This window comes from Schistocerca cancellata, chromosome 9, assembly GCF_023864275.1.
Source record: "Schistocerca cancellata isolate TAMUIC-IGC-003103 chromosome 9, iqSchCanc2.1, whole genome shotgun sequence".
NCBI classification, from domain to species: Eukaryota; Metazoa; Arthropoda; class Insecta; order Orthoptera; family Acrididae; genus Schistocerca; species Schistocerca cancellata.
This window is the reverse complement of record NC_064634.1, coordinates 309,047,871-309,059,316: the sequence shown is the minus strand read 5'-3', so window position 1 is coordinate 309,059,316 and position 11,446 is coordinate 309,047,871. Positions and strand designations below refer to the sequence as shown.

At 43.2% G+C, this 11,446-nt stretch overlaps 2 non-coding genes across 2 annotated transcripts; one reads left to right on the top strand and one right to left on the bottom strand.

The window, feature by feature from the left end:
- Positions 1 to 7,476: 7,476 nt before the first annotated feature.
- On the bottom strand, positions 7,477 to 7,551 carry Trnas-cga (transfer RNA serine (anticodon CGA)). The gene has a single exon. It is a non-coding gene; the product is annotated as a tRNA-Ser (tRNA).
- Positions 7,552 to 7,664: 113 nt separating this feature from the next.
- Positions 7,665 to 7,739, top strand: Trnas-cga (transfer RNA serine (anticodon CGA)). The gene has a single exon. It is a non-coding gene; the product is annotated as a tRNA-Ser (tRNA).
- Positions 7,740 to 11,446: the final 3,707 nt, after the last annotated feature.

The following is an 11,446-nucleotide window of genomic DNA, read 5'->3' as shown; positions in this document are numbered from 1 at the left end:
CCTCCGTCTCGGCCTCCATAATGAGCTGCCTCTTACGTCGTCTGATGTCTTGAATGATATGATGGAGGGAAGGTTGTTCTCAAATAACATAATCAGCTATCCTCGCCCGCACCCGCACATCCGCGAGACATACCGTGGTGGTATGTAGCAATCGGGCGTTGACATAGCTTTCTGCCGATTGTCGTTCTGGTGACAGCGGTTGCACAGCCAGTCACAGAGCGCAGCGCAGTGTAACAGAAATAAGTGGTCGCGGTATACCAGAACGCTCTATCTCGTCCATAGCTGGATAATGTTCGGCACAAGGCGGCTTGACACACAGTGACGACCATTAAAGTGTGGAACCTTGGGCGGGTAATCGCCGTTGGCATCTGGTCCACTTGAATTCAACTTCGCGTCTGCAGTTTACCTCATCAAGAAGGGCCACATTGAGGTGCCACTATTCCCTACTCTGTCGACGCGTTGGCGGGGGAGGTTGCGACAACTGCCGATCGCAGGCCACGTGTGACGTAAACTCGATCTAAACGGATCGGATGTTCTGAGCACACAACTGAAATCTCCGCGTACTACCGAGTGGTCGGCATTTCCCTGGAAGAACAGTGCTATGTCTTCGGAATAAAAGATGCGGCGTTATTTCCTTCTGTCGGTTCCGGAAGGAGCATACAGGTTCATCAGACTGTAGCAACCGTGAGTGCAAACCCCCGGGCCGATGGTAAATAGGATACATCAGTTGCCATAGTCCCTTCCCTGAGCAGAATAGTCGTATCTCCATCGCACACAACTGAAGGCATGGCGTAGGCGTCACATCCGTAGGTATAGAGACAGAGTCCGGGTCGAACTTCTTGAAGGAAAAAACATTCAGATTCGCAGCTCATAGTGTATCTTGCAGCATATGGGTTTTGAAAGCAGAAGGAATGCCATTGACATTGATCGTGGCGAGCCGGTATGCCTGTTCCATCAAGTCGTGGAGCCTGTCCTTGGTATTATAGGTAGGCAGTGGTCATGGTGTGGAGCGACTTCAGGGCGAAGAGATAGGAAGCGGCGATTGTAGGTCATACCGGCCAAGGCGTCTGTCGCCGTCAACGTAGACGCTGCCAACTTCATTGGTATACCGCCAGGGTCCTGGAAAAGCATCCTGCATCTCCGTCTCCTGCGCCCAGTCTCCCAGGGGGGTCGATCACACTGAAACCCGAGAGGCAGACTTAGTCGTGGGTGCAACCCCGGGAGTGGAGCGTCCGTGACTTCCCGCATCTCCACAGTGCGCGGTCCCGCCAGTAGCGCGGAAAGACATCAAACCATGTGGTGCGTTAGGATCGGCCGTGTCGGATCGGTGTATCGGTTGACGAACTCATCATTCATTGTTTCTTCCTTGGGCCGTTCTACTGCCTCGGTCGTTGTGAGCCATTTCTTATGGCGTTTCGGCACTTCTGTTCAGACTGTCTCTGTGACCGGCGCAGGACAGGGGCTGGATGCGGCATCCTGTTCTTCAATTTCCACCGCAACGTCGTCCTGTCGTTGCAGCGGTTCATGCGGTCCTCCTGGGCTCGACGAGGGGACAACAGCGGCATCGGCGCCACAAGAATCTGGGAACCCCTCAGGAACTGTTGCAGCGGCCCCAAGGCTTGTACCAAAATAGAAGGGTCGTCGCGTAATCGGCATACAAGTCGCTACCGACAGCGGAATACGATCGTCTGAGAGCATCTGCACGAGACGCCGTTGCAGGCATTCTGTACGTGCATGGCCTACCTGTTCACATCTGGAGCAGGTCCTCGGTTGACCATCGTAAATAATTATCGCCTGACAACCAGCTTTCGTGAGATACGAAGGTATATGGTAGTGCAGTTGTCGCACCCCGTTAAGGACAGGGCAAGTTTCGAAGGTCTTTGATTTTTTCGCCGTATGGCCAAGGACAGTATCATACGGTCGAAGAACAAGGGTAAACTAATCCGCTGTAACTTCAAATGGTAGCTCAAACACACGCACATTTTGTGTACTCCCAGTCTAGTGCGTTCAGATGTTACCCCATCCACGTTTCCATAAGAGTGACAGAATCTGTAAACATCCGTCGAGTGTCTGAGAAGTTTGTCACATGCCTCATCGTCAGCGAACTTAAGATATACAGCGCTGGAGACGACAGACAAGTGGGTACCCAGCAGCTCTTTCGGATCAACATGTATCACGTCTCGTAAAAATTTCTCTACTTCGTGGGTCTTAGTTCGAGAGTACGTTGTGTCAAACTTCAGCTTGATCGTGGCTTTCCGATGCCAAAGAGCCATCGAGTGTCAGGAACGTAGCACCGCTCCACAGCCAAAGGCTGACTGTGCCGGTCTGCCATTCAAACATACGTGAAACGCTCGTCGTTGCAGTAATTCTACTGACGCGGAGTTCTTATATTTCAACTGTGCTCGAATAACGATTTTCAAAAGAAATGATACTGTGAGTTAAATTCGAATCAATGTCGACATGTACTGTATCCCATCTGTTATATTGCTTCTATTTGACGATGTTAACACCAAGCTGAAGCTCCGCAGACCGCTAGAGTTGTGAACACTGACATTTCTGAACTTGGACATGTGCTATGTTCTGTTCTTGCGCTCTAAATTATTCAGGCCAGCCAATCTTTCTGCCCCTCATTACACATCCATGTGTTTCAGCTGGCTTTTTCCCCTAAGAAGAGGAACCGTTAAGGCTTTATCAATGAAGTAAGGGCCAATCACGTAATTTCCAATAATCCCACACCAAAGGTTCATCCTCCACTGTGATGTTCAAATGCCTCAGTCCCCTGCGTATTCTTAACTGCCCAGAACTGCATATTTCTTACATTGTGCTTCTCATAATTTGTAAAGCTAGCTTCCTCAGTAAAAAGAATACTTTCAAGAAAGAACTTACTGTACTAATGTTATATCAAAATCGAGTAATGAAATTTAACAAGGGCTACTTCGTTTTTCAAGGTCCAATCGATCGCGGAATAAAAACAACAATGAAAATCCTACGAAGTTTTGGACAAATCAGTTGCGCAGTGTCTCTAGTACGCCTGTCAATCGCGTCACGTCACAATTTTCGCATCTCAGCGTACAGGGAGCGGATAAACTTTCGTACAACAATCGTGTTTCCCACCGAGTGTGAATTGTGTGCTTAGAGGTTTCGCCTGATTTCATGCAGCCCACGTAACGTAACCGTCAGACGTGGCTGTCCTCATGGCAATGCCTGGCCGCACACTGCAGGTGCAACAAAGATGCTCCTGCAGGTTTTTGATGGGAAGTGTTTGACAACGCACCATACGGTCCAGACTTGGTTCTTTCTGATTTTCGTTTCTATGTTCACGTGAACCGCTGGTTATGACAGCATTTTGGCACACAGACAGCGAGCTGCATATCAGCGTAGGGAATTGGGGAGACCATACGCACTGTCGTTGATGACCACGACAGATGTCTTAGTAGGAGCAGCGACTATGTAGAGAAGTAGCTGGAAGATGTAGATAAACATTTCAAATACAACAATTTTCGTTTTGTGAATGTAAATCGCCTATTCTTGCTGCAATATATGTCATTTTCCAGACGCGTTTCGCCTTTTACTTCAGGGCATCTCCAGTGGGGTATAGAATGATACAGTTTTGTTTTGACATGTTTTGTGTGTACGTGCCTCTGTGTGTGTGTGGGGGGGGGGCTGAGTGGGGTGGGGGAGGGTGGGTGGGTGTGTAGATGTGTGGGTGGGTGGGTGGGTGGGTGAGGGGGTGGCTATGGGTATGGGTGTGTCAGTGGTTACTCAGTGCGAGTTGTAGAACGTTGAATATGAATGTAATAGCTATCAGAGAGTGGGTGGAAGCTTTAATGTTAAGCTGATCTGAGTTTTGGTTTGAATGTTTTGTAGAGGGATTCATGGACTAGTGAGTGGAAACGGGTTGGGTGGTATTATGGTTATTATGATATCAATAATTCTCTGTTGGATCGTTATTCTATTATTTCATCTATTAGTGTATACAATGAGTCGTTTGGCATGTGTACTTGATCATTTAACAGGGTTTTCTTTTATTGTCTGGTTTTCTGTATGTGTTAATTTTCTTGCAGGGTTAGAAAACGTTTTTAATTGTTTATTCTAATTATTTGCATATTATCTTGAAAAATGGTTCAAATGGTTCTGAGCATTATGTGACTTAACATCTGAGATTATCAGTCTCCTAGACTTAGAACTACGTAAACCTAACTAACCTAAGGACATCACACACATCCATGCCCGAAGCAGGATTCGAACCTGCGACCGCTCGGCCACAGCTGCGTGGATTTGTATTTGTATATCATTGTGTACCATCCTTTGTTTTGTCTTATATTTTTCTGATTATTCTGTGTAGTTGTTATGGTACTAAGTGTTGGTGGTTGTGTTTGTTTCTGTTGTGGTTTTGTTTTCTCTGCTTTTATTTTACTTTTAATTTCGTTGCTTAATCTTGTGACTGTGATACTATTGTAACAATCCTGTTGAGATCTGTCATCAGCAAAAACTATTTTGTCAGTTCACATGCATCAGCCTCTCCAGAACCATGAAATGTATTAAATTCACTGAAATGAAATGATTAGGGCGTTGGGGATGAAGTTAATGAAGATGAAATGATATGATAACACTGCAAATAGTTTGGAGGTATTGAACTTGTTATACTTCCTAGGTCGTAAAGTGTCTCTTCATGTCGTCGCTTTAACAACGATGCAGATAATTACCAGTGTGAGAAGATGCGGAAACAGCTGCTTATTAGCTACTTATTAGTAGTTTTCTTTGTGGAGTGGCACTGTATTGAGTGTATGTAGCATATGTCAAATTTCTGCTTGTTATTTTTGAAAGTGTGTGGTTCATGGATTACGGAATGATTATTTCAGTTACTGTGCGTTTACGGTAAATTTCAAACATATGCTTAATGTTTTGTTATTTGATTGTTTTATGCACAAAGTTAATCTGATTATTCTGTATCTTTCAGTTGTGAATTTCATATTTTTACATACCTTGTTGATGTCAGTACGTATTTTTAAAATTTTTTTTTGTGATTCGTCTGTTAAGCAGAGTATGTCTTCAATATACCAGAACAAGTATAATATGTTTTATTCTTTTGCTACCATTTTTGTGAAAAAAATATGTTCGGTGTGGATCATAAAAACATTTGCTAAGGCTCCTGAAACTGGGGATCCCATTGGTAATCTACCATCTTGTAAATAAAATTCATTATTGAATTGGAAGTAATTTTATTCTGTCATGATATTTATTAATTTGATTATTTCATTAATCTGTTCATCAGGGAGTTGAGTAGGTGTTTTCAGGTTTTTGTCTATGATGTCTAAGGTTTCTGGTACTGGTAAGTTGAAACACAAAACCAGAGACTACAACACAACAGAACCAACCACCATTACCAACACTCAGTACCATAAAACTTACACAGAATAATAAGAAAACTATAAGAGAAAACACAGGGTGAAATACAATGACATACAAATACAAACTCACACATAAAATCACCAACATTTCAAAAGACAGGGCATAAACATAGCATACTCTACAGACAAAACTGACAAAAGACAGAGACATATACCTAAAAGTAGGTATATATAAATTACAATATAACAGTTGTAAAGGCAGATACGTAGGACAAAGAGACAGAACGTTTGACGTCAGATACAAGTTACACATGAGAACCTGGAAGTATGGGACAAATCACTGGACATTTGCAGAACATCAAAGAGAACACATTCACAAAGAAACCTGTAGAGAAGATGATTTTAAAATAATTAGAACCAACAATCAAAAACACCTCCTCATTTTTCTAAAAAATTACCACATATAGAAAACCAAACAATAAAGGAAAACCCTGCAGAATGATCAAGTACACATGCGAAACAACTCACTGTTTACACTAACGGATAAACCAGTACAGTAACACTCCAACAGAGGATCACTATTATAATCATAATACCACCCAACCGCTTTCCACTTATTTGTCCACGGATCCCTCCGCAAAACATTTAAACTAAAACTCAAATCAACTGAACACCAAAAGTTTCAACAATTCTGTAACAGCTATTACATTCACATTCAACATTCTACAAGTCGCACTGAAATACCAACACACACACACACACACACACACACACACACACACACACACGCGGGCGCGCGCGGGCGCGCTGATATAAACACAACAGAAATGAATAGACGTTAGTTTTCTGAATATACTTCGTTAGGTTGCCAATGTGTATGTAAACAAATAAAACAAAATGAGACATAAAGTCAGCTTATAGCAACTACGAATTTAAATCACAGTTTTCGATCAACTATCAACAACTAGTGACGGAAGACTACTAGTGCTCCGCAGCAACAAAGGCAAACAATATGGATATTGTGAAGATAAAAGTTAGAAACATAAAAAAGTGCTTATGTTTCCTAAGTGAAGTTATAGTGCGACCTCCAGCATGTCACATGATTAAAGGAAACGCAGATGCTATCAAAATCATTTAAGCAAAAAACGATACGTGAGCTGTTTTATAATCTACAAATATCGGATATCAAAACAAAACTGTATCATTCTAGATCCCGCTGCTGATGCCTTAAAATAAAAGGCGAAACGCGTTTGGAAAAAATAAAATACTTGCAGTTGGGAAAAATAAAATACACCGCAGCAAAAAAAGGCGGTTTTATTTACAATACGATTATTTCCGTCCCTGCTACGGCTGGTGGTGATGCAAACAGAATTGTTAAAAGAATTTTCGTTTTCACTTTCGTTTCCATTTTTACACAGACCGGACCTTGAAAAAAAATAGAGAAGAGAAAAGAAGATTCCACAGAAGCTATGTACAGGGAGTGACCATAGGTGAAATCACACATGAATGGCTGATAAACTGCAGCGCCATTTTTTGCCACGGGTCTCTCGATTCGTCTGTTCGCAATGCTTTAGTCGATTATTGGTTTGAAGACCTTTGAAATCTGTTTCAGTCTTTAGCATACCACGTCTACGGATTTCTTGTCTTGGGAAGAAAGAAATCGACTTCGAAAGTTTCTGGCTTCTATTGTCTACACACGTTTCGCCTGTCTATCTTAATGTCACCAGTAGTTCAATAAGTAACACTCAAGATTATAAATCGTGTCGACAGATCGATTCTCTTTGTCAGCAAAGTATCTTTTTTACTTTTATTTGAACTGCTTTTATAGAATTTAACCGTCAATTAACAAATCCTAGATCATGATCTTTTTATGTTTAATTTTTTATTGTATGAAAATGGTATTATCAATAATAACAGAAGTTTCGTTTTCAAAAGTCAGCTACTGTGAAATAGTTTTTCCGTGCTGTCATACATTAGCGTTTCGAAAAATCATTACGAAAGTATAATTTCTACAGTTTTTCGATATGAGACATACTTTCTAGATCCACAATGATATCCAGAATGAGATTTTCACTCTGCAGCGGAGTGTGCGCTGATATGAAACTTCCTGGCAGATTAAAACTGTGTGCCGGGCCGAGACTCGAACTCGGGACCTTTGCCTTTCGCGGGCAAGTGCTCTACCAACTGAGCTACCCAAGCACAACTCACGCCACGCTCACAGCTCTACTTCTGCCAGTACCTCGTCTCCTACCTTCCAAACTTTACAGAAGCTCTCCTGGCAGAAGTAAAGCTGTGAGGACGGAGCGTGAGTCGTGCTTGGGTAGCTCAGTTGGTAGAGCACTTGCCCGCGAAAGGCAAAGGTCCCGAGTTCGAGTCTCGGCCCGGCACACAGTTTTAATCTGCCAGGAAGTCACTATGATATCATCTAAAATACATTAGCTGGGAAGGAAAAAACTATCTAAAGTTTAGAGGCTAATAACTTCAACAAAGAATATCCAAGCAAGCTACTCCGAAATCGCTTCAGAGCGTCTAAAATAATACAAACAATACACCTTTTTTTTCCCTTGTCGATTCCCATTTCATCCAGAACGTTGTAATAAATGGCTAATACACTATATCACGCCACACTTAAATTTATTCCACATTAGCTCAGCACCCGGTGCTTCGCTCGGCTAGACTATATCGTCCACACAATTTTTTTCTTTTCTTAAATAGAATTTTTATATTATTTGAAATTTGCAGCACCTTCTAAACTTTTCATGCTAATTAAGGCCCATGGTCTTTTCCGAATGTTCTTTCTGCCAAAACGCGATTGTTGTAGCTGGAGTCCAAAGTTTTTGTTAGTCATACCTTTTGCGTTCTTGTGCTGATATTTCCTTAGAAACTTTCATTCCCTAACATATATTTATATATAACTGAGGAGAGAGACACCAATTTTCATAGGTTTAGCTTTAAAAGCGCTTTCATATTGAAATATTTTCATAAAACTTTCCGTCCCCTATCCGTCAGCGGCTTTGCCGTAGTGGTGGCACCGGTTTCCGTCAGATCACGGGAGTTAAGCGCTGTAGAGCATGGATGGGAGACCGTCCCGTCTGCAGGGTGCTGTTGGCAAGCGGGGTGCACTCAGCCCTCGTGAGGCCAATTGAGAAGCTACTTGATTGACAAGTAGCGGCTCCAGTCACGGAAACTGTCAACGGCCGGGAGAGCACATCCAATGACGCCTATGGTCTGAGGACAGTGCGGCGGTCGCAAGACTCTTAAGGTCTATTAAGACGAAGTGTAGTTCATTCCATATTTCACTCTCTTATGGCGTTGAATTTCCAAAAATTTGATTTTTAACCGATAAGCCAAATACCAGTGTTCATAGATACAACTTGTAAAATGCTTTAGCAGTTCTTTGATTACGATTTAATTTCAAAAAACTTTCACCCAATTTGAATTTCCATAATCGCTGAAACACATATTTTTTTATTATTTCTGACTGAGAAACGAAACACCACTTTTCGTAGTTAATAGAGACATATTTTCAAAACGGCTTTCATCCTCTATTTCTCCCCCTTGGAAGTGTAATTTCGATCAGTCCCGTCTTGAACGATGCCTACAATATAAAATCCCTGGCCTCTCCAAATTTTAAGTTTCTATCCTTAGCGGTCTGAGCAAGGCAATGATGAATAAGTCAGTCAGTTAGTTAGTGAATCGGCTTGGTCCTCTTTCAGCCCTTAAGGGGTGGAATTTCGAAAAAGCCCATCTTAAACAACTCCTAGAAGTTAAGATGAACACTTTCGGCAACATTCAAGTTTCTATTCTTAGTGGTTTGGGTTGAGCGATGATGAGTCAGTGAATCAGCCATTCAGTCGGGACATTGCGTTTTATGTAGGAAGATCGCAAAAGCGTTTACAGACTGACGTGGCACATCGGGCATATAACGAGGATCAGTAATCATATAGGAACCGGGGTCGCAAAGGCCACCAGGAGCTACTAAACAGCGTTGCGGTTATTTAGTCAACTGTTACAAATGGATGCGTCGAGACACGCCTGGCATCGACGCTGGATTCAATGGCGCACCCCCTCAATGATAGCTACTGTATAGCGAAGACATCCCGCTGTCGCAACGATGCTGCCCATTCGGTACTCCAGCGATGTAACAGGTGTTTCACACGCAATGCCTTTCATATACCCCCACAGGAAGACCTCGATTGGGGACAGAGCGGGTGATCGTGGTGGCCATGCGAGAGGTCCGCCGCGATCAATCCAGCGGCCCGGAAACGTTGCCTACAGATGTGCCCTCACCTGTCTGCCTAAATGCAAGGGATCTCTGTCGTGCTAAACTCGAATGCGGTGATGAAGAGACATCGGGACGTCATTCAGCATGTCCGGCAGAACATCTCGCAGGAATACGAGATACTTGCGTCCACGAAGTCGATCCGGGAGAATGTACGACTCAATCAGCCTCCAACGATGCCAAGCTCACGCGTGACCGTAGCGCCCTCTCGTGGACTTTGCGACCCCAGGTTCCTATGTCACTACTGATCCTTGTTGTACGCCCGCTGTGGCATGTCAGATTGTAAACATTTTTTTTCAAATGCATGCCACGATTAAATGTATATTAGTCCTATACTAAATAACAAGCTAGAATTTTTGCTGTAATGCGACTGAGAAATCCTTGTCTTGTGATAATGAAGAGGCGACAGTATTACCCACGTGAACTAAGCACGGTACGCCATATTTTAACGTCCTGACTGAATTTTAATACAATGCGCGTTGATCTTGGCCTGCCACGTACTCTGGATGCCATTTTAGCGGATGACCCAGAAGCAGCTGCTCGCGTTCTTCGTTTTATCCACTTGACAAACCTGTCTAAGGACATTTGATTATGCTGTTTTCTTTTAATCCCTTGCCTGTTAATATGCCTTTTATAGTGTTGTCCCTTTTAGTTGCTGCTTTAACCCTGTGCCTCGCTCTCACGGTAGCGTTCTCGCTTCCCGAGCACGGGGTCCCGGGTTCGATTCCCGGCGGGGTCAGGGATTTTCACCTGCCTCGAGATGACTGGGTGTTTGTGTTGTCCTCATCATTTCATCATCATCCAGGAAAGTGGCGAAATTGGACTGAGCAAAGGTTGGGAAATTGTACGGGCGCTGATAACCACGCAGTTGAGCGCCCCACAAACCAAACATCATCATCATCATCACCTGTGCCTCGCAGTGCATTCATAGCTTAGTCTGGGCGCTAATGACCACTGTAGTTGTGCGCCTTCAAACCACAAAAAAAAAAAAAACAAGGCCGTGGTATAAGGAACTACGGCCACTCTTTGTCTGTATGTAGACTCTCTGTCGCATACTACTGCTATCCCACTGGTTAACATGTTTATCAAATGAGCCATGATATGGATGGAAGTTGTTTGTGCGCAAAGAGCGTACAAACGAACGCTGAGATGGCTTGTCCGAGAGGCACTCGCAATTTCTCTGTAACTAACATGAGGAGTTTGAGCAACAGCTGACGGAACATCTATTTGGTTAGCTCTGCTCGTCGCAGGCTTGCGCATTACCGGAACCCTCTCCCTGGTATTTCAGTGCGCTTCCAATAACAATTCCTTTTGCATAATCACTGAATTGTTATTCTTATTGGACACAGTCTGTTAGGATATGTTTGGGCGTACAGCTCAAAACTGGCCAGCACTCGACACTTGTGAGTGACACCGGCGCAATGACAAGTTCATTTCCTATGAGGCCCTTTTGTACCATTATCATGTCGCTACAGCGCTCTTTTTCCTCCTCATGAGACGTGACTATTTTCTTATCTGGGTACGCAGTCATGAATTTCGTCATAAGACAGACACTGATTTCATATTAAAAAGAGATCAGTGGTAAGTTCTAAATATTGCAAGTACTGAAAAACTAATAATCGGATTTCAAATAGTAAAACGCCTCTGAACTTGTCTCTTTTAGGTTCGCGTTACTAACAGCAGAAATTGCTATAGTTCCATTTACGGAAACAAAATTGATACCTGCGCCTCTGTAATTAATATAGTTATAAAAAATACTGTACGTTGTTTAGCGAGAACTTTCACTCTACTGATCTACGTGAGAACACAATCA